Consider the following 25,106-nt stretch of genomic DNA (forward strand, 5'->3'; position numbering starts at 1 on the left):
TCTTGGAGCACACCATGGTGGGCGGGAAGCTCCACCCGGAGAAACAGCGATGCTTCTCCCCAGAGCCAACGGAGGGCACCCCCCACCCTGCATGCAGCAGATTACTTACATTCTGGAAAACATCTGAGTTAGTGGGGAAGAGTAAAATGAAAACGTCACGCTAGAAAGTTTAGAAGGTTGTGTGGAGTCTCAGGAGGTCCAAAGATTTCTGAACCAAGACTGCTGTGGGCAACGAGCTTACAGGGAAAGTTTCCACACGGGCCTTCAACAAGCAACGCTCAGCAGGGAGGAGCCACGTTCTGGGCAGAACCTCAGAACCAGAACATCGGACACCACAAAGTCACAACAGAGCCAACAGCAACTGAAATACAGCGCTCTCCTAAGATGTGTGCGTCACCTGCAGAAAGTCACCACACATTAAGATGGGGGAAGAAAAGGATAAGGTTAGAAACAAATTTGAAATAATTTCTGCATACGTAAAATTTCTACATCCACTGGCTTTCTTTCTGGGAGTAACGACTTTTACATGAGATGCACATCCCCGTTGGAAGGAGTTTGGGTTTTCCGTGGGCAGAGTCAAGGGCTCTCCAAGAAATGTGAACCTTTTCTCACTCACTGAGCCGCGTGCCCTGAGGCCGTCCTGGCCTGTCTGAGCACCTCCCTGCTCTGCCTCAAGCCAGCTCCTTCCAGCACTCACCCCGCTGCTCCCAGAGCCTGCACTGGCCCAGGATCTCCTCTTCTGCTGCTGTCAATCTTCCACTTTAGGGTAAATAAGTTGGAAACTAGAAAGTTATAAGACCCCTTAGCTTTTTAAAAATTTGTCTTCTCAGAAAACAATACTAATTCTACTTCCATGGTTTAATATGTTGCCCCCATCTGCATGTTCATGGATATGTGTTTTTATATATATTTTAATCAGTACTTATAAAAGCATGCACTGTTGGCTACGTTCAGTTCAATTACATTTGATGTAAGAAGTTTTAATTTCAGTGAATTCAGGCACTCAAAATTTAAGCCCTCTGACATCTATTAATCAAATGGAAAAATGACAGGTAGATATCACAAAAATCAAGAGAAGTGTTTAATATAAATCCTGGACTTTTAGATATTTCCACAAATGTAATGTATATATTAGTACACGACCTTGAGCATTTTCACAACTCTTTGAACTAAAATTCTGCTCTTAACTTTTATTGGTAGATCGACATCCATATGTGATTATAAGCAGCTCAAACATCAGCTCTTAAAAACAACCAGAAATGCTGTGGGCAAATCCCACCGAGCAGCAAATAACAGAACTGCACCCAACAACCCAGGTACCTCCCCTGAGGCATCTGGAACTTGAGGATTACGAGCAGCCTTTGGTTTCTGAGGCACCCGAGAGTGGGGACTCCAACTCCCCAAGTCTAGGAAGGCCTCAGCGATAAGGAAAACTGATCAAAAAGTCATCCCTGCTGGCCCCCTGCCATGGGTTCCCCCCTGCCGGCCCTCAGCCACGTGCTTACAGATCTCACTTCCTCTCTGTCCTGCAAAGCCCGACTCCTGATTCCAGCCCTGCTGCTTACTGGGATGTGGCCATGGACGTCAACTGCACCTGCAAGGGGAGAAGCCTGTCAGGATACAGGATCCTGGCCATCCTGGCAGCGCTCAAGCTGATACTGTAACTTGGTAGCGAGTTACTTAATGCAAAGGTTTAACTTTGAAAAATTTAGATGTGTGTATTCTAACGGAAATTCTGAATGTAGAACACAGGCCACACCCTCACACAGATGTTGTCTGGCCAGCACTCTTTTGTTTGTCTTTTCAATAGACATTTTTAAAAGCAGTTTTTGGTTCATAGCAAAATCAAGAGGAAAGTACAGAGAGTCCTCACCTATCTCCTTTCCCAGCACAGGCATAGCCTCCATCATTCTCCTGCCCTCACCAGACCAGCATGTCTGTACGACCGACAGACCCGCATCAACACGGCACCACCACCCACAGTTCACAGCTCACACGAGGACTCGGCCTGCTGCTGCTCACTCTGTGGGTTTCACAGACGTGGAACGGCATGCATCCCCCATGAAAGCCCCACCTGGAGTTGTTTCCCACCTTCCATATCCCCTATGCTCCTCCCATTCATCTCTCCCTTCCCCAGCCCCTGGCAGCCACTGACTGTTTGACTGTCTCCACAGCTTTGCCTTTTCCAGACTGTGCTGTGGTTGGACTCAGACAGCAGGCAGCCTTTCCAGATTGGAGTCTCACTTAGCAACATGCGTTTAAGATCCTTCCTTGTCTTCATGGCTTAGGGGTCCAGTTCTTTTTAGTGCTGAATAATATCCCAGTATCTGACATACCACAGTTTATCCATTCACCTGCTGAAGGGCATCTTGGTTGCTTTCTGGTTTTGGCAATTATAAAGCTGCTGTCAACGTCTGTGTGCACATTTCCGCATGGAAGTAAACTTTTAGCTCCTCCGAGTAAACGTCCAGGACTGTGATTGCTCCTGTGGTTGGAGAGCTTAGTTCCACGGAAAACCGCCACGCTGCCTCCTACAGCAGCTGCCCCACTTCCCCCAGTGACGAATGAGGGTCCTGATGCCCACACACCCACCAGCACGCGGCAGTGTCGGAGTTCGGGTTTTGGCCAGGCCGATGGGTGCACAGTGACGCCTCACCCTATGACATAAGACGCGGGTCATGTTTCCACGTGTAGATTTGCCATCTGTGTATCTTCTTTGTTGGGGTATCTGTCCAGGTCTTTGGTCCATTTTTAATCAGGTTATTCATTTTCTTGTTGAGTTTTGAGAGTTCGTTGCACGGTTTGGATAACAGCCTTTCTCAGATGAGTCTTTTACAGATGCGTTCTCCCCGTCTGTGGCCTGCCCTCTCATGCTCCTGAGACACTATGTTTTATATTTTGAAAAACACTTTAGACAGAAGATGGACCTCCCAGCCCACCACGGTTCTCAGTTTGGCCGTGGTCACCACCCTCCCAGCCCTGGTTCCCACCTTTCCACGATCTGCTGGTCCTATGGGTGTCAACCCATACTGAGTCCCTAACATATCTCCAATGATGGCAACGTCAAAGCAGGCAGTTTGCAGGTAGAAAGGAGCTGATGGAGGCCGGAGCAGAGTGTGAAGGCCAGCAGATTCATCCCTCGGGGACCGGCAGGCCTCTCAAATATCCCCCTGGGTCACCTCCCAAATGAAGTACCTGCTTTGGCCGCGAGCAGGAAGCAGGACCTGGCCCAGATCTCAGCATATTTGACCTGGCACGGCATTTACAGGTGAGCCTCCATAACCGGAAACTCGACTCTCTGGGGAGAATGCATTTTCATTATCAAGGCTTTTAGGCTTTTAATTAAGAAACCAAAGAGCAGTGACTGGAGTGAGGATGCAGGGACTCTGGGTGACCCACACGCTCGTTTCCACCTGGCACGAAGGACCCTGGAGTGAGGGTGCAGTGCCTGCTCTGAGTCACCAGCACACTCATCATTTCTACATAAAGAACCCTGTGAGCCTGTCCCAGGACTTTTTAGCCTAGACCTAAAAATTCACAGCTCAGGAAACCTTCATCATTTTAGGAACCTGAGGGGTGGGCCAGGGGGATCTCACAGAGTGAGGTGCTGTCTATGGGGTCAGCAAAGTACAGCTGGGGCTTCCCGCAAGCACTTCAGCGAGGCCGTGCACTGGCCCGAGGCTGGTTCCGCCTCCTATCCTCGGTTCTCATGCCCAACCGTGAGGGGAGCCCCCCGCTTCAGGAGCGGTCCCTGGCTCAGGGCCCTAACGTCCATGTCCAGGCCCCTGGTAGGGCAGCTTCTACCCCAGGGAGGCTGGGACTGGAGACAGCCTGGAGCTCTAGGCAATCCTGGCAACCACACGCTTCCCGAAGTGGCTGCAGACAAACTCCTGCTTCCAAAACCTGGCACGGGCTGTGTGAGGCCTGGAACGCGGGAGGCGCGATTACCCTCTCATGGTTATCAAGTCAAGTCATAGTCTCTTAGACCTATGTGTGACTGGAAGTATACACATTATGGAAGTGTATATAAATGTGAATACAGACACGCTTATTTTCCTTTTATATACCTTACATATATGTGTATACGTGCATATGTATAAAACATGGAAGAAAAAACCATACTTAAGATTTCAAATCTCAGTCACAAAGATCTCAGAAGCAAATTATTATTCTTAAATTCTAAACAAAGATGTAACATTTTACATTCTTACAAACAAAACGTTCTCTATTAGCATTTTATTTTAAAAACTAAGAATGCATTGCACTCTCTCAATTTCGATTTTTAACTCAGCTCACAAAGGCCCCTGTAGAAAGGCCTCCGTACCGCGCAAGGATGGCGGTGGTCACACCTGTGGCCATTTATCCTCTCTACATCTAGCTCCTCTCCCTGAGGTAACACACCTCCGAAGTCACAGCCTGGCCTCCCAACTCTCCCCCATCCCGGGCTTCTTGGCATGTTGCTCTGCTGCACACACCTCAGCAAATACTGCTGATTAGCCAGAATCGCCCAGAAATCTCTTAACCTTGATTCTGGCTGCTTTTGTAATTTGTAATATCTGTACTTCTGGTGTGATTTGAGAAACAACACATTTTAAAATTAGAGAAGATGTGGTTTTTATTCTCTCCTTTCTACTTGCAACCTTGAAAATTCAAGTAGCAGCAAGGGTTTGTTGAAAGTAACTTCCACCAAATAGAACCTATTACAAAGGTACTACAGAGTGTCAAATAACCACATAGATGTAAAATAGAGATGCAGACACAGATATAAAATCCAATGGTTAAACCAAATTGAGAAATGCTTGCCAGTTTGATAGGACTTCTAAAACTTGACATAAATGTTGGCTGAGGGATACAAGATGTTATGAGATGAGTGAGATGCTTGGCCTAGAACCACAGGCTCTCTCCTCTTTACAGCAGAAAATCCATAAGGAAGTCAAATCTGAAAGAACCAGGTACCGTTGAACGGCATACTCAGCCATCCTTCCCCATTCCTGGGCCAGCTGCGGTGAGTGCAGCCAGTCGTTCACCAACATCCATCATCCATCCTCCAGGCCATGGCTACACTTTACTCCCAGGCTCCCTGTCGTTATGTAGATTAGGTAAATCAGGGCCACTCTCACCTTAAGCCTCCCCCACCAGCATGGCAATCACCCATTCCCAACCACGGCAAGGACAGCCGTGTCCCTGGGAACGCAGAGCAGGGGTCGGGAAGAAACCTGGATCTCTGAATACCTCATGGAGCAGTCACCAGCCTGGAACATCCTCCCTGACAGGTTTGCAAGACAGAAAAACTCCTTGGTTCCTCAAGCTACAATACTGCAGAGTCTCAGGTCACAGCATCCTTACCTACCCTCGTCAGGAACCGTTCATGCTCATCAAGACATGAGAACAAAACTGCAGTGGCACAGTCACACTCGACACAGACCACCTGCTGCTCACATTCATCGTATTAACACCAAAAGGCCACCTTGGTGGATATCCTGGATGTGGACACTTGGCGGCTTTTTGCTGGAGACGCGCTTTGTGCATTTATCGCACGACCATCTTGACCTCAGGAGGGGCTGTGCAGATGGCAGCTGTGCACGTCACAGGGAGTCTCACTTGCTGGACTCTCAGCCAGCTCCCACTATCAGTGCCCGCAGAGTCCTCTCCTCCGGGAGCACGTGCTTGGACGCCACAGTGGCCTGTGGATCCACACAACAGCACTGTGTGCCCCAGGAGCTTAGAAAGTACCACTGCATCAATGCCTCCACAGGTGAGGCCGGGGCAGAAGCCAACCTCAAGCAGTTACGGTCCTCCGTGGGGCTGGCGTCCAGGCAGGAAGGCGGCTCAGCGGCTCTCCTCTCACTGTGGAACTTCCTAGGTCCCCACATGAACAGAACCTAAATAACACGCAACAAACAACAGGAACGAGAACACGACCAACAGCTTCTGAGATGAGCAAGCTGGGCTGATCATGAGACACCTGACGGGGACGGTGCCGGAGCCCCTCCCAGTGACCTGTGTGGACAGCGCTGCCAGCATCTCCCTAAAACCAGCCCAAGTCAAGTTAGACTTGAGGCTTTCCAGGAGTGGGTAGATCCCTTCAATCCCACAGTCTGAACCTTCCAGGCCGTGTCTCATGGCCCTCATCTCACATATCGGAACCCGGACGCTGCACCATAGACGTGGCCCCAAGCCCTCGTTCCTTCTTCAACACCACACACCAGTACAGTGAACACTTAGGATCTGGGCATTCACATAAAATACTGCTTAACTAAAACTTCTGATTTAGAACATGTTTAATTCCTACTCACAGAGCTGAAAGTGTTCTGTCCTAGGAGGCGGTAGCTGTAACTAAGCATGAGAGAAGAAGGGATCAGAGTGGTGCCAAGTATTAAATATTCCTCTAAATCTATTCACCAGGTTGCCATGCTATTGTCACCTGCTTCATTTTCTGTCCTTAAAAGACAAAATAGTTACTTTCAAAATAGACAACCTGTTTTACTGATGCTTAGCTATAAAGTAGCGAGCTACGTATCCAAAAGGGAGATATGGGAAAACAGAAAATGTCCACAAGCGATCGGGACTGGGGGGCAGTTGCAGCAGCACCTGGCTCTGTTGCGTTGTGAGCCAGCCACGTGGGCTGGACAGCTCACTTAGCCACTGAAATTACATCATCTAAGATTTTGTTTCAGTTACTTTGATAAATTCTCCCTCTTGCTATGAAGAGTAAGGTTTTTTTTTGTTTTTGTTTTTGTTTTTTTGACTTGGAGTCTCGCTATGTCACCCAGTCCAGAGTGCAGTATTACAATCATGGCTCATCGCGGCCTTGAACTTCTGCCTCAAGCAATCCTCCCGCCTCAACCTTCCAAGTAGTTGGGACCCAAAGGCGAGTTTGATTTCTTTGCTAACGAATTCCTAATTCACCTCGCAGTGGGCCTGTCAAGGCCATATGCCCGGACATCCACCTTGCCGACCGTCCATGTGGTCTCTAAGGTGGATGCACTCCGGTTGCCTGGGCTCTGCACGCGATACTGAGTCTCCAAGTCTGCCGCTGTATAAGGGACTGACAGCCCCAAGCGTCTCGACGCGCCACCTTGAGCCGGGCTTTATTCCACAGGGCGACTCTGCTTCCCGTGATGAGATGCAGCACGTGAGCACAGATCAAAGGGTATGAGCAACTAACCCATTCCCCTGGTACTAAGCAGAGGACCAAGAGTTTAGTTCCTTACTTATTTGCTACGGGCTTGATTCAAAACAGCTTTCTGGAATCCTGGGGACAAACATCTCTAACTGGTGAGAATTCTGGCTTTAGTAACGGAAGAATCACCTAAAGCCCATTTTGTAACTGCTGTTCTCATCAGAATTTGAGGCCAAAGGGAAAAATAAAAGGGGGGCTAAGATCGTGACACCCCAGTTTGCACAAGGCCAACCAGCCTGCTTGAGGGGGTAAAAGGAATAGGATTTTTAAACTGCTGAGTTTTAAAAACATGGCTGTAGGCTGGGCGCACTGGCTCACGTCTATAAGCCCAGCACTTTGGGAGGCCGAGGTGGGAGGATTGCTTGAGGCCAGGAGTTCAAGACTGGCTTGAGTAACACAGCAATACCCTATCTCTTTAAAAAGAAAAAAAAAGTTATTAAAATAGTAATAAAAAGGTTAATACAATAAATTACTATGTCAACATGGCACCCCCTGCTGTCAGACGAGGTGCAATCTCTGTGGCTGTGAGGTCCGGAGAGAAATGTAACCGGCATCATAGGGAAGGTGGACCCCAAAGCCCCACAAAATTACTCCTGTACAGTGTGTTAACCAGCATGAAGTCTCCTCCACAATCAGAAGCCTGGTTTAGAGGAACGCTGCCCACTGGACCTGGGTGGACTCCAGATGCCGGTCGACCAGACAGCCCCACCCTGGGACCCTGCCGGCAGCCCCGACTGGACAGAATGGCCTCAGGAGTGTCCTTTCCTGCCACAGGCTGCAGACCCTGAGCCAGTCCTGGCTGTGACTGAGGCTGCGCATAAACGTCTGCGCCCAACAGCTCACCTTTGTACATGACACGCCCAGTCCACCTCATTTCAAATGTTACACTTGCCCCAAGGCGAACATGGATGTTACAGGTTAACTCACTGCATGTGTGCTAGACTTTCCCTGTAAGTGTTCAGACATTGTACGAACCGGATGAACAAACCCCACTTTCCCTGTAAACGTTCAGACATTCCTTGAGCCCGATGAACACACACAGCCAACAAACCCCGGAACGTGTAAAGCCGCGGCCTCCTCCCCTCCTGAGGGGCGTGTGCTTACAGCTCCCCCAAGACCACATTTCCCAAAGCACAGAGTGTTACTCTGAAAATAAAACCTCCTTTTTCCTTCCTCTGTACATCTCGTGGTCGTGTTAACAACTATTGCTACAAATGCAGAGAAACGGGGTATCATCCGTGCTGGTCACCGAATTCCTAGCACCAAAGCTTCAAGGCCCCCCAGTCTGAAGGAAGCTTCTATCACCCTAAAGCCAACTCTGGAGACGAAGGCCAAGCTGGGGAAAGGCTGTGTCTCTGCAAATCCACGCCACGGGGCCCTCTGCAGTTGTGTGTAAGGAACTCTTGGTCTGTCCTGGGGTTTGGGGAAATCAGGATGCAAGCAGATACCGTACGCTCTGCCACGGGACCGTGAAGTCTGCGGAACCTCAGAGGAACACGGAGACAAATGGCTGCACGACTCCCACAGGCCGAGCCTCGATGGGCGTCCGTGTCAAGAACACAGACACGCCGGGAGGGGCAGCCGATGCAGGCAACGCCTGCAACTCCAGCAAGCAACAGCGTCTGAGTGTGGGGGTCTCTGGCCAGGCTCCACCACAACTGCCATATTCTGTGACAAAATTTTAAAAATAGGTTTTAACTAGTTATAACTCTAACTTGTTTTACACATAAACAGAACACAGGGTACCAACAGGCTCCAAAATACTTTGCCTAGAACCAAGTCTAGAATGCAGATGGATACCGCTCCGAGTGTGAGGAGTCCCCTTGTAGTGCCATAAATCCTAGATCTAGGTGACTAAGTGCTCTTCCTAAACCAGACGGCACCATGAGGCTCTGCGGGCACCCTCTGTCCCCAGGCCAGTCCATCAGCCCCTGCAGAAGCTTCTAGAGTAAGAGCCTGTGGATTTGTATTGGACGGATGTAAACCAGGCAAAGTCACAGGGGCTCATCCTGGAAGTCTGTCCATTTACCCACTCATGCCGTGGAGAGCCCTGCCCCCAACTCCACACCCGCAATCACGCTCAACCACAAGAACTGGCTTCTAGGCCCTCAAGCTACTCCCTCTCGACTCCGGACAGACGCTTCTCAAACCATGAGACCCAGAGTAGTCTTAACAGGTGGTCCCAGCAGAGCTGGCCACTGCATGAATTGATATTTTGTGTGTGGGGGGGTGGTGGTTCTTCTGTCACTCAGGCACAGTGCACCATAAGTACAGTGGTGCTATCATGGTTCACTGCAGCCTCAACCTGCCAGGCTTGGGTCATCCTCCAGCCTTAGCTTCCCGAGTAGCTGGGACCACAAGTGTACATCACCTGTCCTATTTAATTTTTTGTAGAGTCAGGGTCTTGCTATGTTGCCCAGGCTGGTCTGGAATTCCTGGGCTCAAAAGTGAACTGCCCAACTCAGCCTCCCAAGGTGCTGGGATGACAGGTGTGAGCCACTATGCCCAGCCTAGAATTGGTTTTTCTTAAACCTGAGTTTGACACATGAACCCCACTTACATAGATATCAGCACACTCTCACAGCTCAAGAGTTTTCCTGAATCTCGATTCTGTCCGTTCAAGGTCAATATCTAAGAAAGGGTCAGAACTGACCCTCCCTCCATGAAGCCTAAGAGCAAATGCAGCAGCATCTCAGTGTATGAGGAGACAAAGTAAGAAGGGTGGAAAATACACACTGAAATTCTAGTGCTAGAATCATAATCACCAACACTTTAAGAGGGAATCTGCTTTCCAAAATATGTAGCTGCTGGATTAACTTCAAAGTCACCAGATTCCACAGGCAGTAGCTCACAGGGGCACAGCTTTCTAAGGCCGCACAGCCCGGGACAGCGTAACAGCCTCAGGGCAAAGCAAACTAAACAAAGGCTTGGTTCTCTCAAGGACGAAGGTGCTCAAGTCCTTCCAAATAGATTCTTCTTCTAAGTAAGTTAGATGCCTCCTACAACACTGTTTAGAGTGCCAGTGTATTCAGAAACATGAAGTTGAAAATACATCTCAGGACCCCAAAATCACTAAGGTAAAGGGACGTCAAGGTGAGGAAGAGCTTAGACCAAACCTGCCTCCCATGCTCTTCCTAACAGAGACAGCTACTGGGGGTGGGGGGAAAAGCCACGTACCTCCCTCACAACCGATCCACAAGGAAATTCCTCATGGACAGAGGACAGAACTCAAAGTCACCATCTGCACACGGAGATAAATGCGGATCTGACTGCTTCCTCTGGAAAGATGCACCAGAAATGCATTTGTCTGATCTACCTGTGACCTGGAAATCCCTCCCCGCTTCGAGCCGTCCATCCTTCCTAGACTGAACCAACGTACGTCTCACATGTATTGATGTCTCATGTCTCCCTAAAATGTGTAAGACCAAGTTGTGCCCCAAACACCTTGGACACATGTCCAGGACCTCCTGAGGCTGCCGCAGTGTGTCCTCAACCCCTCCTAAGGCTGTGTCTATAACCTTGGGAAAATGAACTCTCTATGGATCGAGGACTGTCGCAGAGATCCTTCTGGTTTACAGGAAGCATTCTCTCCTGCGAGTATATCAATGAAATCATGTGGAATTACAAAATGCCACTTTAGTAAAAGCCAAAGGAATTAGGGTTCTATGTGCTTCAAAAAAAAGTAACGTTCTATTTGTCAATGGACCATGAAGCCCACACCCCCTTTTGCAGTGAAGATGTCAAATGGGACGAGAGGCCCCTCCTGAGGATGCTACCCTCTGACCCCACTTCCCAGAGTCCAGTTTCCTGCTGCTCAGGGAACAGCAACCCCAGCTTCACGGGGCTCAGGCCTCCAAACCCAACTCCCACCCATGCTGGAGAATCACCCCAGGGACTAGCTAAGTGGCAGGTGCAACTCTCACCTCACCCCCTTAAAGGGGAAAAGGCATCTTCCCGCTCCTCTTCCTGCTGGTGGGAACAGGGGCAGGAGCTGGAGGATCAGGAGTCGGGCGGCAGAACGGAAGCAGCCTGGGTCCCTGCTAGTCAGAGTTGGCAAATGCCAACCATCCCCGACTTTCACTTTGCAAATAAATCCTTCTCTTTTGTCAGGTCCCTGGTTATAAGTTTGCACCCATAACTTAAAAAGAAAAAAAAACTCAGATAAAAAATCGGTGTTTGGCTGACAATATTTCAATTATCTTGGGGCCTTGGGTCAAATGATGGCAAAACAGGAAACTGAACGCTGTTATTAAGGAAACTACCTTCCAGCGCCGTCTACCCTCCCAGGCTGTCACCTTATGGTTGTTTGTCTGCTAGATGATTAACAATAACTGTTCTGAAAACCTAGGTGTACAGAACAGACAAGAAGTCAGCTCGGGTTGAGGGGAAGCAGGATAAGACCCCCTTCCCCGCAGGATGGTGGAAGAGGAGGAACCTTCAGCACCTGGGTTTTCAGGATGCTGGATCTCTGAGAGCATCTCTCACAGCTCAAGTACAGCCAGACCCTCCTCTGACACAGCCTGTTCAGGCGAAGGTGGGCACCTGCCCTAGAGACCCACAGCCCTGTGCGGGGCTCAGCTGGAGCTGAACTTGCCTCCCTTGGTAAGAGTCAGGGCCAGGGGTGGGGAGAGGAGAGAAGCAGCAGGCCTGAGAGGCACTGTGGAAACTCCATGCCGCGCTAACTCTCATCTGACGTGCTCTGGCCAAAGCCACGCTTCTCGGAGGGAGTTTCCCTTCACACATCCGGAAATCATCAACATCTAGTCTCCCCACAGAACAGATCCTTCCCCAGGAGGCAGATGCTTGGCTCTAACACGGGGTAATGAGGGGCGCGCCTTCGTGCCCATTCTGTAGTGTTTCCTGTTTCCTATTTTACCTTAAGCTACAAATGATTCCCGTTTACACGGGACACAGTGACACAGACAGCAAAACACATGAGATTCAGTGTGATCCCACACCCGTCACTGCTGACCTCAAGTGCTTTGTTCGTTTTGCTTCTAGAGTTTGTATTCTCTCCCGGGGTTCCAGGCCTGTGGATTCAACCAACCATAGATCAAGACTTTTTTTTAATGTGTTTGTACTAAGCATTCAGACTTTATTATTCATTAAACAACTACTCGCATGGCATGTGCATGGTATAGCTGTTACGAGCAACCCTGACATGACTGTCTGCAGGAGGATGTGCATATGTCATATGCAAACACGATGCCATTTTATTGCAGGGACCTGAGTGCCCACAGACCTTGGATTCCATAGGCAGTGCTGCAGCCCACCCCCATGGGCACTGTGGAATGGCTATAATAGAAAATATAGAGGTTTTAACCAGTTATATACTAAATCTAATTGTTTGTTAAGAAATTACCGTGTATCACTTGTATTATTTGGAAGTCCTTCCTGGCCCAGAGACTTGACATGTTCTTATCTTTTTGTCCACGGATCTAGCCATTCCAGTAAGCTTATTGAACACAAATCAATTTTACAATTAAATTCTTACAGGAATCACACTCAATCTGTAAGCTGCTTTGGTTTTTAAAGTGAAATAACCAATAGTTTTGCAAACCAGCTATATCATAGAATAGGATAAAGCAGCCCCATGACATGCAAAAACATGGGGTTTCAAAGCTAACCAGTATAAAACACGTTACAAACCCCTAAATATGAAAACGTTTTACACCACCACAGATATTCCAGAAAAAAACAGGATGTTCAAAAAAGCCCTTTGCAGAAAAGCACTTTCCCCTTCATTTTTCACACGGTTTCCAGAAGCTTGTGTTTGGCGATGACCATGAACCAGAAGTAGAGTCCGCTGCAACTACTGCCACCACAACACAGAATATTAAGGCATTAAAAAAAAGGACACAGCATATTTCCTATTGTTGAGAACAGGTAGAGTGTTATCAAAATGAGAGTGTTCTAAAGTCAACAATGTTCAAATTCTAGGTCTCCCGCAGACACTAGACGGTAACCGCCAAAGCTTATGTACTTGGCAACGTTCAAGGAGATCAAGTTCAGAGCTGTCACAACGCAGCACCATCCTCACGCGATTATCTCAGGCGGGTTTGAGGGCAAGTGCCCCCGTCACAGTGGGAAAGCTGCCCAGCCCAGCACTTCCTGAGATCACAGACCTTCACCTTCCCATGTCTTCAATAGTTCCTTTACACCGGGAACCAGACAGCAAAACCCAAAACACTTCCTCAAATCTCAAGACAGTCTTTAGAGCTCTTTTCCTTGCCCCTTCTCTTACTGAAAAAGCCTATTTTGTAAGCAACCTGTAGTGCTTCCCAGAGCTGGGGCGGAAGGAGAGCTGGTGTTGGGTAGACCGAGTTTCAAGCGTGGGGAGACCAGGAAGTTCTGGAGATGGATGGCGGTGATCGTGGCACCACAGTGTGAACACACTTAATGCCTCCAAACCATACACTTAAAAATAGAGTGCTATGTAATTTTACCGCAATCAACACACTGAGAAAACTCATCTCTAATTACTGTCATTTCCAATATCTTGCACCCTGTAAGTTGCATTTGCTTTTGGAAATCCTCAGAGCAATCTTGAAAGACTAATACCCTAATCATCTCTGAAACGCAGGCAAAGTTGTTCAAGGGTTTGGTTATAGGAAAGTAGCTGGAAAGCAAAGCGCCCGTTAGACATGGCAGCCGTGGTAGCACAAACACATGGTAGGAAGATGGTGGTCATGCTACACACAGATGGGAAGGGTGTGGGGAGCCACAGCACCGGATACTCGGGAGGCACCTGGGCAGGAGCTGAGAATGTACCAAACGCGTTCGATCATGCAACATTCACGGACCGTGAGTCCAGCCACCGCCACTGACATCCACTGTGGCCGGGGTGTCCTCTGCCACAGAGATACACACCCTGCCAAGGATAGTGTACAGATTAAACGTCAAAGCACAGACATGCTCAGGTCCCGCTGTTCACATAGAAGCAAACACAACACATTTCCCAGACCCCAGCAGCATGACTCTCCACTTGACTGCAACCCGGTCCCATTTATTCTCGAACCCATCTCTCCCGGACCCCACAGCATGACTCTCCACCTGACTGCACCCCATCCTGTGCATCCTTGCATCTGTGTCTCGGCCCTCACTCACTCCCTCACGTCCTCGTTGGGTCAGGAACCAAAAGTCCACTGTGTCCCTGGTGCACTGAGCTTTGTCAGGGGCCTCTGGGCCGCATGCTGGGACACGCAACTAGGAACTCCCAGTGCACACGTTGGTCTCCTGCAAGACGCTTGGCTCTTATGTGCGGGAGCCGGGAGCCGGCACCCACCCCTACAATTGACTGCACTCTTAGAAAAGTCACAGAAGGCCCCTCACCAACCCAGCAGCACCCTGAGGCCACATCCCACTTGCCTGCTGGCTCCTGAGCCTCCCACCCTGTGATGACTCGCTCCTTCAGTTCCCCGCCTTGAATCCACTGGTTCCTCTCCTCATGGGCCTCTTTCCTGTCGTCTTCCTGTCATTTTCCTGTCAGCAAGCACATTTCCTGTCATTTCCCTGAAATGACATATTTCCTGTCATTTTCCTGTCAGCAAGCACATGTATCCAGCCTGACCTTGCTGATGTGCTCCAGCTGGCCCTGGACGTGAACCGCGCTGCTGCGGCTTTCCATCAGTGTGACATCTGCGAGTTACCTCCTGGGAAATGCCAGGTGATGGTAACATCAACCAGGAGGCACCGCTGAGAAGCAGAACGCATGGTGCGGTGCCCAGAACGTCACGTCCTTGAACAGACGCTCCGTGTCTTCTCCTCTTCTGCCAGAGCTTCACTGTAGGAAGGCGGCCATTCTTCCAGTGCTGCTACTTCCAACACCGGGGAAAGCAAGCTTCAGAAATGAACGGTGTCACAGAGGCAGGACCCACCAGCGGCCGGACGACCGCAGCCCCAGCATTCCCCAGCCACCATGGCTGACAGCCCAGGCTCCAGAAATGCACAGCTTCAACCTTAGGAGAAAAAAACCCTCCCAAGCCAACTATTATTTTCAACAATGGGATTGGGGAGTGGGGCGTTCTAACCCTGCCTCTCTCAACAGCACAGATCATCAGATCCCAGTTCTTATAGGATTGGGGAGTGTGGGGGGATGGTTCTAATCCTGCCCCCCTTCATAAAAAAGAACTGGGATCTGATGATCTGTGCTAGGTCAGTACTTTGCTTCCGCCACATGCAGTCATCCTCAGCACCAGGAAAAGTCAGAAGCATTGAGTGATGATACCAATACCAACACGTGCGGTTCTGACAGCTCCGGTAACTCGCTGCACAGATACAACACAACAGCAGTGAGATCCACGGACATCAGCAGTCTTCCCAACGACTGTGTTCCTGAATCTTCTGCGTTCGGAATAACGGTCTTCTTTGCCAGGGCTGAGCCATGCTTCCCTGTTGCCTGTCCTCTGCCTTCACCAGCTTCGTGCACGTTTCCGGGCAAGTGTTTTTGCAGGTGCTATCACTTATTTCCACAGCGAGAATATACACAGACACCATACAGAAATGGGCAACCCCATTAGGAGCTGTGCAGAGAGATCTAACTCATCAGATGTGCCAAATTTCTGTTGCCATAGAAATTTAACTAAACTAACGTTGCTATGACCTCATCTCTTACTGTACCACTAAAGATCATCCGGGTAAGAGGAGTGTGCCTCTGCATAGCATTCAGCTCACGTTTACATGTCGGTTTTCCCTGAATATGGTTATGTGAGATAGAAATCAGTAAGATGGGGTGTAACATCTAGTGTAGGATCGTTGTGTCTCCTAGGCTCACACACTTCCTTTAAGATCCTCAGAATATGAAGTTTAACTCTGTCGACGTGAGTTACATAGTAACTTGTTTTGGATACTGTCTCTTTCACCATCTAAATATCAACACCAAAGAAGTTCTTGAGTTCCTTTTTAAATTGAAAGGAATTTACAAACCATAAAAGCCCCAATATTAAAGGATACAATTCAGTCTTTTTAGCACATTCTCAAAGCTGCACATCAACCACTAGTATGTAATTCTGGGACTTTTTCACCATGGGCCAAAGAAACCTTGAACCCATTAAGAGTCAGCACCTGCTCCTTCCTTCCGGCAGCACCTGGCAATCGCCAGCCGACTTCCGTTTCTCTGGATTTGCCCATTCTGGACATCTGTTGTGAGAAGAATCGTACAGTGCATGACCTTTGGCGTGACCTTCGGTGCTGACATCTTTCACGTCCAAGGTGAGTGGAATCTCACAGTGAGTGACCTGTTGACAGACACCTGGACTGTTTCTACTACTACAAATAATGCTGCTATGAAGATTCTTGCATAAGATTTTTTTGTTTGTAAAAATGTTTTCAATTTTCTTGGGCATATGCCTAGGAGTGAAATTCCTGGGTCGTATGGTGATTTCATGCATAACTTTTCTGAGGAACTGCCAGACTTTTCCAAATCAACTGTACCATTTTACTTCCCTTCCCACTAGCAATATATCAAGATTTCAGTTTTCCCAAATTCACCACCAAGTCACTGTCCAATACTGGGATTTTACCCATCCAGTGGTTGTGAAGTGGTATCTCAGTGGTTTTGATTTCCATTTCTAAGATGACGAATTCTGCTAAACATCTCATGGTTTTTTTTTTTTTTTTTTTTTTTTTTTTTTGAGACGGAGTCTCGCGCTGTCGCCCAGCCTGGAGTGCAGTGGCCGGATCTCGGCTCACTGCAAGCTCCGCCTCCCGGGTTTACGCCATTCTCCTGCCTCAGCCTCCCGAGTAGCTGGGACTACAGACGCTCGCCACCTCGCCCGGCTATTTTTTTGTATTTTTTTTACTAGAAACGGGGTTTCACCGGGTTAGCCAGGATGGTCCCGATCTCCTGACCTCGTGATCCGCCCGTCTCGGCCTCCCAAAGTGCTGGGATTACAGGCTTGAGCCACCGCGCCCGGCCCTCATGTGCTTTTTAAGGCATTTATATGTCTTTCTCTGGAGAATGTCTATTCAAATCCGTTTTCCATTTTTAAATTGGATTTTTATTAAGAGCTTTAAAATATATTCTTGATATCAGGTCCTTATCGTGATAATGTATCCTGTTCTGTGGGTTGTGTTTTTACTTTAATAGTATCCTCTGAAATGAACATTTTTAATTTTGATACCGTCTTTTTCCCTTCAGTTGCTTGTTATAGCTCTAGACGTCTCAGCCAAGGAAACATTGCCTAATCCAACCTAACAGTTTCTCAAGGATTCTCCCCTGAAGGTGTTATGGGCTGAACTGTCCCATTCCCCCCCCCGCCAAGATTCCCATGTTAAAGTCACAACCCCAGAAACTTAAAATGTCACTGTATTTAGATACAGGGCCTTAGCGTGGTAATTTAGGTCCCATAAGATCTTAAGAGTAGGCCCTGATCCAGAATGACTGGTGTTCTTTTAAGATAATTTAGACACAGTCCTTAGTGCTCCATGCACATAAGAGAAAGCTGTGAAGACACAGAGAAGACGCAATCTACACAGCATGGGGTGAGGCCCCAGAGAATCCAACCCTGCCCGCACCTTGATCCCAGGCTTCCAGTCTCCAGGAAAAAGGAAACAAGATGCTATTGTCTAAGTCGAACGGTCTGTGGTGTCCGTTATAGTACCCAGCAGACTGACAGAATGGATCTCAGTCAGCTCCTTACGTTGGATTCATGTTGAGCTTTGCTTGTACGGTGAGGAAGGGTCCAGTCCATCCTTTTCCATGTGGATACCCAAGTTGTCCCGGCACCACTGAGTTGTGAAAGGCAAAAAGTAAAGCAACCCTTACCGTCCTTTCTCCATCAACAGATTAGAAGATACACTGAAGAATCGTGGACAATTTTGTCAGTTTAAGCCAGTGGTTTTCAAACTTTTGGGTCACAGGAACCCTTTGCACTTTATTAAAGAGCACAAAAAAGCTTTCTCATCAAGCCGGGAGTGGTGGCTGCTCATGCCTGTAATCCCAGCATTTTGGGAGGCAGAGGCAGGTGGATCACTTGAGGTCAGGAGTTCGAGACCAGCCTGGCCAACATGGTGAAACCCCGTCTCTACTAAAATACAAAAATTAGCCTGGCATGGTGCCGAACACCTGTAGTAACAGCTACTAGGGAGGCTGAGGCAGGAGAATCGCTTGAACTCAGGAGGCAGAGGTTGAAGTGAGCTGAGGTCACACCACCGCACTCCGGCCTGCGTGGCAGAGCAAGACTCCGTCTCAAAAAAAAGAAAAAAAAGTAACAATTTAGTTTATTTTACAAGGATAAAGTCATTACATCTTAACACAGTCTTAAAGAAGAAACCATTTTCCAAAATAAGCAGCAGCGTGGCAACAGTTTGTGCTGCTGTGAAAACACCTAACATCTCTGCACCTCAGACAGCAGGATTCTCATGCCTGCATCTGCGTTCAGTGGGCTGCAGAACCGTGACTGAAGTTTATGAAGAAAGTCCAATCCCATAATGATATACAATTAGGAAGCGGTATTTTCACTGTGTTTTCAGATCACTTTAGTTATTCTCTGCTGCCAAATGTAACAAGTGGCACTTCCGTACAGGCTGTCTGCAACACAGTCTGTGCTCTGCTCGTTGGACCTTTCTGCCCCAATTCCTTCTAAGTCGACTGGTCCGTCTTGCACTTGAATGGCTTTTACCAGCACACGATTTTGTAATCACACATTGGTTAGATAACACTGATTCAGAGTTATGAGCAGCTTCCACATTTCATTATATGTAAAAAACAAAACAAAACAAAACCGCATCAATATCATTAATCACATGAGAAAGTGGTAGACACAAGATTTTTATATTTTAATATTCGCTGGAAAGCTCAAATGTCTATCATTGGGAATAATGTAAGGTACTTTCCTTGAGATGAAAGTCATTCTGTTCATTTTTCAGGCCACACCTGCAAATACCTCCATCGGAAGTGGCATCTTTTGTAAGTCATTCTTTATATAAAGGCGGCCGTTAGTGGAACAAGTGGTTCTGCAGGTTCATAGCTCAGAGGCACCAGTGCTCTCCCAAGATAACCATAAAATCCGCAGAAGACGCACCTGTGCACACTTCCTGTTTCTCACTCAGAACATTCCAGAAGGAACCCTGAATCCCAATGCCACAGCGGGACTGAAGTTTGCTCTCACCCACACAATAAACCCAGGGAGCTCCCCCAGCCCCCACCCCGAGGCCCCAGCCTTGGTCCTCTGTCTGGTCTAGGAGGGCTCCTGCAGCTCCAGCCTAACAGGGAACAGAAGGCACCCACATGTCAGAAAGCCCTCCCAAGGCCTGGCGAGCACTTCTGTTTATGTGCCAGTCAAGTGCGTTTGACAATTCTACAGCCAGCTGTATGGCAGGCAGCGAGGTAGCCAGCAAATACTCAGGGCTCACGTTACTGAGGAAGGAAGGTGGACAGCGAGGTACCCAGCAAGTACTCAAGGCTCACGTTATGGAGGAGAAAGCCAGGCAGATAGTGAGGTACCCAGCAGGGTTCACGTTACCGAATAGGAAAGGAGGGTGGAGACAAGCGGGCTGGAACAGTCTGTCATAACCTTTAGCATTTACAAGGCTCGCTGAAGATTATCCGATTTGATCTTAACAGCTCACAAGATAGGCAGAGGCATGACTGTTTTCACTTCATAAAAAAAGATCCCGAGAACTGATGATGACCACGTGCTCTTCCCATAGGCTCCCAGAAATCATCCTCAGATCATCTCTCAGTTGTATACATGTGGTAATATCTCAGTCACGTCCCCTCTCTGCAGGGGAATTTTACTGCCGCCCTGCTGTTCCTTCGCACCCCTGCCCTCTCCTGCATTTCAGCCATGCCCACCATCCATGGGGAGTCTGCACCACCCCACCCCCGCTGCTGCTGATGGCTTGGGTCACGCTTACCTTTCATCTCCACCTACAGGGACCTGTTCTTCCTTCAAATGCAGCTCAAACTCACTCGTTGTGTGAAGCCTTTTCCAGCCATCACAACCGTCATGTGTAAAATCAGTGTGTGGAATGCTTCATTTAGGAGGTGCTTATGTTGCCTCACTGGCTGTGAGCAGGGCCCAATTCTGAGCAAACCCGGTGGTCCCCTCTCCCCATCTCTGCTCCAGTGCACTTAAAACAAGGATTCCTGGAATCACCTTTTTTGTCCAATTCACGCATGAGTCTGCCCCACACCCTGCAGAAAAGCCCTGGTGGTCGGCGGTCAGGGCTCGGGACCCCGAGGTGGGTAAGGAGAGCTTAGTGCCCTCTCTGGACTTGTCGCTCAGAGACTCGCGGCTGGAAGGGAAGAAACTTGCATCCTGTGAAACATCCAGGCCCTGAGACCCACTCAGGAGTGGAAAACGGGGAAGGAGCCTTGAACAGACCCTCGGGAGGGTAGAAAGCAGGAGTCACAGAGGCTACCAGGGAGAGAGGGAGGCAGGCAGTGAGGCCAGAGGTGATGTGGCCGGGAGGGAGTTGATGTGAGCAGAGGTGAGGTGGTGGGGGGATGACACGGTGTGGTGGGGGGAGGAGATGTGGCAAGGGGCAACGTGGCCAGGGAAGGAGACACGGCTGGAAGTGACAAGAGGGGTCTCCAGGCCTCAGACTGTGCCTCAATTATGGATGACATTTTAATTATGATGTTGTATCTAACGTTAACGAAAAGTAGCAATTTAGAACCATTGTGTACATTTAAAGCACGGTACAAATAGAGCCCGTTTTCCAAACCAAAGAACAGTGCATTGAAGGAAAAAGTAATAGCTCACCAAAAACAAAACAAAACAAAACAAACAAAAAAACTAATTAAAGAAAAAATTCATTTAAGATCAGAAATAAAGAGATCCTACAGCTCTTCTAGTCCAATCCCCACCCTAACGTGAATGGGGGGAAAAAGGAAGTAGATTCTAGTCAGTCAGAATTAAAGGCAAAACCGATCCACTTTACTTTCTACTTGACAGAAAACAAGAAGCTCATCAAGGAATCCCTACAAAAAATAGCTTTAGTAGTTCCCAAAATGCAAAATTCACCTACAAATTAAACCAACTGCTAAGTGTGTATAGAGTAATTTTTTTCATTATTGCCTTCCTCATCCCCAGGGGCTTTTTTAGACCTTGTTTCCCCTAATTGCCTCCAACACCCAGGAAATTTAAACCCCACAAGTAAACCGTGTCTCGATTCATTCACAGCGTCCTTTGGAGCAGGCAGTCCCTTGCTCTAAGACGTTCTTGTCACCTAAGCACCAAGCACAGCCTGAGAACGCACAACACGCACTCACACAAACTCAGACAGACAACAGGTGAGATATGGCACGTGAGGAGGAAGACAAGATAAATGAGCTTCACCGTCGACCCAGATCCGACAAGAAGTGACACACGCAGCCTGTTCGGGTGCAGGTGATTCCTAGAAAACAGCCAAGGGCAGAATTTGGAGAAGCAGCACCGCAGGCCAGGAAGGTCTGGGGGCTTTAGAAGGGAGGGGCGCCCCGACCAGGTGCTGGGGCTTCAGAGGGGATTGGTGCCCCAATCACTTCCGGGGGGGTTCAGAGGGGAGGGGTACCCTGACCACGTGCTGGGACTTCAGACGAGAAGGCACCCCGACCGGTTCCTGGGGATGGCAGGACAAGCCCAGGGTTCCGTCGTCACTTTTAACTCCCTACTCCCGAATCTCGCCCTGAAGTTGCAGCCAGTCCAGGTATTCATTTACCCATAAAATTAAGTATCTGTGAGTAACACAAGTCACTAATCCACACAGATCTGAGTCTACAGATACCTCCCAGAGACGCCACCATCCCTTCTGGTAGAAGAGCAGCCCAGGGGCCCACGCTGCTAGGAAGGGAGACTGTCTCCAGCCTGACGCTGCAGAGTCCTCAACACAAAGTCTACCTTCTGGAACCATGCCGTCTCCTACAGAAGCAACTAGGGGCATGTAGGGTTTTTTAAAATCTTTTTTTTTTCTTAAGACAGAGTCTCCCTCTGTCACCCAGGCTGGAGTGCAGTGGCTCGATCTCGGCTTGCTGTAACCTCTGCCTCTCGAGTTCAAGTGATTCTTCTGCCTCGGCCTCCCGAGTAGCTGGGATTACAGGCGCCTGTCACCACGCCCAACTAATTTTTTATATATTTAAGTACAGATGGGATTTCACCTTGTTGGTCAGGCTGGTCTTGAACACCTGACTTCACATGATCCACCAGCCTCGACCTCCCAAACTGCTGGGAACACACGCATGAGCCACGGTGCCCGGCCCATATAGCTATTTAAATTTGACTAAAATTAAATAAAATTAGAAGTTCTCATTTACACTTCAAGCATTCAGTTACCCACAGGCGGCCACTGACCAGAGGCTGGTAGAGATGTCACACTCCACACTGTAGAAGGATCTAGGGACGAAATGGCTCTAAGATCATCTCGACATCTTTATGTTGAAGCTACTGAAGTTTTACTCTGATTATTATAGACATCAGCATTTTCCCACTTTAAAATGTCAGAGCTATTGCAATGATCAGCTCTGTGGCTTCCCAGCAGCTCTTCTCTTCCTGGACAGAGAACTGTAGAGCATCTGCACTCTGCCTCCACACTAAGGGATAGTAGAAGCCTCCGTATAAAATCAGGGGGAGAAAAAAAAATGAATCCCTAGTCCGCCTCTCCCCCTATGATTTTGTGAAACTCCTCTTAATATGCAGAATAACTGCCAGAGTTGCAATAAAGAAGCATCCCTTGACCAGGAAGCAGCAGGGAAGCAAGAGGAGGGAGATGCAAAGACCCTCCGTTCCCTCTGGGACCCCAGGCCCAGCCAGGACTGAGAAGGACCGCACAGCCCGGCAGACCCGCACACCTGATGCGAACCATACACACGGCTTCCCTGGGCCTCGGTCCCCTGCTCTGCCCTCACTGGCCACTGTGGCTCTGGGTAGAGGCAGCTCCCTGAGTCCCAACACCCACAGCCAGTCCCCTCCTTGCAAGTCTCAGCTGTGCTTTGACTGCCTCCCTGATGCTTCTCATCATCATCTGCGTACCGTGTCCCCTCTACCCCACAGCCCTTGCTACCGCCCACCCCACCACGGAGCCTAGCACACAGCAGGTGCCCGAGACGCCCCAACGGGCGGGCATGCCAGGGTAGGGCTTGGAGTTCCAAGGGCCATGTCCCGCATACCACCACAAGTGCCGCGGAGGCTGTGGAAGGGGTCCAGGTTTCAGCCCTGCACTCAGCTTCTCCTGGCCCCCGAGGCCAAGAACCTAGCAAGGGAGCGCAGCGGGAAGCTGGGTCCCAAACCCACTTCCTGCTCCTCAAGAGGAAGGGGGCCTCGGGGCACAACCCCACGAGCACCTTTCCTCCTGCCAGGCTGCCTGTCACAGCACCAACACCTTCACCGCAGGGAAACCCACCTCTGTGAGGAGAAAACCAAGTACCACAGGAGCCACGTCCCCCGCAGCGTCTGCTGAGCCCAATAGCGACAGCAGCAGCCGGGTCCCCACTCAGCACACACCGACTCGGAACCCGCCAGGCACACTACAACACCAACCATCTTGAAGCTCAGCTTCGACTCATCAGGGCTCTCTTCCATGAAAGCTAGGCATGTCTATCTTCCCTGGGCTCACAGAAAGGAGAGTGACTCAGCCCCGAGTGTGAACAGAGTCAAGCTCCCACTAGCTGTACAGACAACCTCCCTTGCCCTGTCCTGGGAAGGAGCCAAGCGCAAATAGCCATCTTTTGCCCGCACAGGTACGGAATTCAGTCAGTTCTCTCAATGGAGTTGTGACAGGTCAACTCCAGGCTCCTCAGTGCTCTGGGGTTCACCTCGGGCCACTGCACCTTTGAAACGTGGCTGTGGACTCCTCTAGGGTGCAGTGTCACAGCCATTTCATTCAGATACTGCAGGCCCCTGCCATGGAGTCAGTACCCAGGACACCCCTGCCGGCATCCTCCGAGATGCTGCTGCAGCTGCTGTGATCTGAGAACAGCCATGCACAGGCATCAAAGGGAGGGCTTCTCAAATCTTTTCCAGGAGCAGTGGCTACAGCTTTGGAAGACGTTGCACTGAATCCTGGGTGATCGTGGCTTGGTCTGCAATCTAAACCTAGTTGCTAGGGAGACACACTCTGTTGTAATTGACAGAGGCTTTTGGTGGCAGCTCTACCAAGACCAAGAATGGCAACTAATCTGAGATTTACTATCCATACTTTCTATTTGATGTTTAAAAGGAAAGCATCGTGAAGTTCCAGTAGCAAGGAATTTTCTATAATCTATCACACATCAAGATATAGCAGAAATGTAGCTAAAATGTTCATAGGATCTATGCAGAGGAAGAGACGGGTCTATTTCAGGAAAAGTGCTTGCTGGCTTTTAAGAAACATAGTGAAATCCCTGCCAAGTAAAAGATTGTTTATACTTTTGCTTTGGAAACGGAGGGAAAGTTCTTTCTTATTATTTGAATACATTAACTGTATTTAAGTGTTCTGGTAGATTAAGTATTAAACATTCAAAAGGAAGTAATTCTGTTCAGTCTATTTCATTCTTTAAATGTAGCTTTCAAAAACCGACAAATACCTGGCCGGGTGTGGTGGCTCATGCCTGTAATCCCAGCACTTTGGCAGGCCGAGGCGGGTTAATCACAAGGTCAGGAGATTGAGACCATCCTGGCTAAAACGGTGAAGCCTCGTCTCTACTAAAAACGCAAAAACCTAGCCTGGTGTGGTGGCAGACACCTGTGGTCCCAGCTACTCGAGAGGGTGAGGCAGGAGAATGGCGTGACCTGGGAGGCGGAGCTTGCACTGAGCCGAGATCACACCACTGTACTCCAGCCTGGGCAACAGAGCAAGACTCCGTCTCGAAAAAGAAAACAAAAAGTGGCAAACACCCCATTGTCTGCCCTGGCTGCGGCCATCTCCACGGAGTGGACAGAGCTTGGGAAAAGCTCACTGTGGAGGCCCAGAAGGTCGGGCCTGGCCTTTGCTCAGCAGATGAGCAAGAGGGTCAGCCACCCTA

General features: G+C 49.1%; 2 long non-coding RNA genes across 2 annotated transcripts in view; one reads left to right on the forward strand and one right to left on the reverse strand.

Moving 5' to 3' along the window:
* Window positions 1-25,106, reverse strand: part of LOC106995573 (uncharacterized) — a 131,566-nt gene that overhangs the window by 39,372 nt on the left and 67,088 nt on the right. The gene's annotated exons all lie outside the window — the stretch shown is intronic.
* On the forward strand, window positions 16,268-24,611 carry LOC114675703 (uncharacterized). Its single transcript, XR_013409432.1, has 3 exons — window positions 16,268-16,393; window positions 21,313-21,519; window positions 21,892-24,611. It is a non-coding gene; the product is annotated as an uncharacterized LOC114675703 (long non-coding RNA).

Source organism: Macaca mulatta, chromosome 19 (assembly GCF_049350105.2).
Source record: "Macaca mulatta isolate MMU2019108-1 chromosome 19, T2T-MMU8v2.0, whole genome shotgun sequence".
Classification (NCBI taxonomy): domain Eukaryota; kingdom Metazoa; phylum Chordata; class Mammalia; order Primates; family Cercopithecidae; genus Macaca; species Macaca mulatta.